General features: G+C 35.3%; 1 long non-coding RNA gene across 1 annotated transcript; it reads right to left on the bottom strand.

Annotated features, from left to right (window-relative positions):
* Nucleotides 1-642: 642 nt before the first annotated feature.
* On the bottom strand, nucleotides 643-1,838 carry LOC125573106. The gene is made up of 2 exons (XR_007313960.1): nucleotides 1,634-1,838; nucleotides 643-955 (listed from the first exon to the last, which is right to left on the bottom strand). It is a non-coding gene; the product is annotated as an uncharacterized LOC125573106 (long non-coding RNA).
* Nucleotides 1,839-2,343: the final 505 nt, after the last annotated feature.

The following is a 2,343-nucleotide window of genomic DNA, read 5'->3' as shown; positions in this document are numbered from 1 at the left end:
AGCTTCAACTGTTTATTGAGATTAGGATATTATCATTGTTTTCCTCTAATATGCTATTAGACAGATGTCTATTTAGTTCCTGCTTCTTCCATCTGCTGGACCCTTGATTTTGTGATAGTATCGGAGATTATCCTAGAATCTACTAGATGCCTTCGTCCTCTCTGATGGACCCCTCGAATATTATGGGATATTCGACTACAGAATCTATTGTGTCTGTCATGTTTGTAGAATGGACCTATATGTGATATTACCTGTCTATTTCTAATGCACTTTTTTGTGATGGTAATTAAATTGTTTACCTCAACTGTCTCCAAACAGTATTCTCTCATCTTGAGCATATCCTCAAGAGAGAATGGTGGCGCCTTCTTTGCCTCATAGGGCTTCATGCCGGCCCTCATGTCTCTTCTAGAAGGTCGGCGCTTCCTTTTATTTAAGGAACGTATCAATGTCTTGGCACCTTTTAAGAAAATGATAGAAATAAAACCTTGAGACTGGAAGGATATTCTTTATTCCCAAGGTCACATAATTGTTTAGTAATAAACGAGAATCTAAGTATTCAATATTTTAACGTGTCACGTGAGCCGTAGTTTGTATGAAATAGTTAAAGCAAAAAAACAAAAAACTGTAATCACCCGACCTGCATTTTGTACCCAACCTGCAGCCGACCTGCAACCTGCATCTTGTACCCTCCGTGATAGAAATCAATCTTGAGACTCCCGCCTAATGCGGGAGAGTTGACAGCTATGCTACAAGTACAAGCCAGTCCAAAAATCTGTTTCTTGTACTGGTATAATGATAAGGCTGACAGGAATACTGACATAATCATCATAACAGACACTTACCAGCATCCTCCATAGGGTTCCCTTTTGGGATGATGTCTACAATTTTCCCATCATGATCCCTTTTAACTTGCTCAATGTATGGGCCAACATGCCCAAACTTCGGCATCCAGAATCTGTATGACAGAGTCATTAACCAATTATATTATTGCAAAGTGTCTTAATCAAAATACCAAATCAAGTGTAGTTAATCAATATGGATGTCACTAAACCATCAAACTAGAGTAAAATATCTCACATTAAAAATCACTGTACCATCAAACTAGACTAAAATATGTCATTAAAATATATCATCATTAATCTCAAAATTATTAGCTACTAGATATGATACTATATGCAATATTATGTTTAGAGAAAAAGTGAAGACAACTATAATTTATCTAATATGTGATAATTCAATTAAGCAAGTAAATAGGAAAAATATAGTCTATTTTGTTTTCGAATAAGCATTGGATATAAACGAGAATCACAGTATCAGAAAATATCACAATACAGTATCAGAAAATATCACAATATCAAGAGGTACAGCAAGGGAGAGTTAGATATCTACTTTATGCACACAAAATAGAAAAGAGTAGTGAGTGTTTTGCAATCTTTGAATTGTGTAAAGCATTATAAACATGTTGTACGAGTTTATATAAAATATAATCAGGGCTTAAAATTTAAAAATGACAAAAAAAATTGCCCGTCCATCTCTGTTGGAAGAGCCAACTATGAAAATATCTAGTAAGTAAATAAAATAAAAACCTGGAAAAACATTAACATTTCAATATTAAAAATATTAATATTAATACCTTAATGCTGCTTCCATCCCTTTTATGGAAGGTGGCGCCAGACCCTTGCAGGCAAGACTGCCAATTTTGGTGCCCTTCGGTTCGCCTAAGTATTCTAAAATATAAAAACAAATGAATAAATTTTTGCAATTACAATATTTAAAATGATTAAGGTTCAAATTATATAAAATCAACACAAACACAAAAGAAGTGTGAATAGATCCATTTGGGGAACTGGATATTTCAAAAACCCTTAATAATTTGAAAAGTAATATGTTCCTTGAACAAGGACCACCACTATATAAAAAGGCAACCTAGGTTCTTTTAAGTTTCTTCCTCTCGTGCCCGTTTGTTTTTCAACTCTCACTCACCTTGGGCATGCTTACCATCGATAATACAGTGAATACAGACATTTTAAAAACTGTAACCTCCTTTTTATAACACCTCTTTCCTCAGTGCATGTGTAAGAATAATGAGTGATAGTCATGAGCATTTCCTGTTTACTAACCTAATATTTCTATACCAGGACACAGTTTAACCCATTGACTCCTGGCTTTTTTGGAGCTGAATTTACAAAAAACAGACTGAAAACAGATACCTCCCCCCCCTATTCTGAGTTTTATACAGCCCGTCAAAGTCAAACACAGCTGCACCTAGTCAGCGGTATCCAAGCTTTCCAACAGTGCTTTGCGGTCCCCACTTTTAATCCCTCGTCGATGTGCTGAAGCCAG

The sequence above is a fragment of the Nematostella vectensis genome, chromosome 10, assembly GCF_932526225.1.
Source record: "Nematostella vectensis chromosome 10, jaNemVect1.1, whole genome shotgun sequence".
NCBI lineage: Eukaryota > Metazoa > Cnidaria > Anthozoa > Actiniaria > Edwardsiidae > Nematostella > Nematostella vectensis.
The sequence above is the reverse complement of the archived record's forward strand: the minus strand, read 5'-3'. Positions and strand labels throughout refer to the sequence as shown.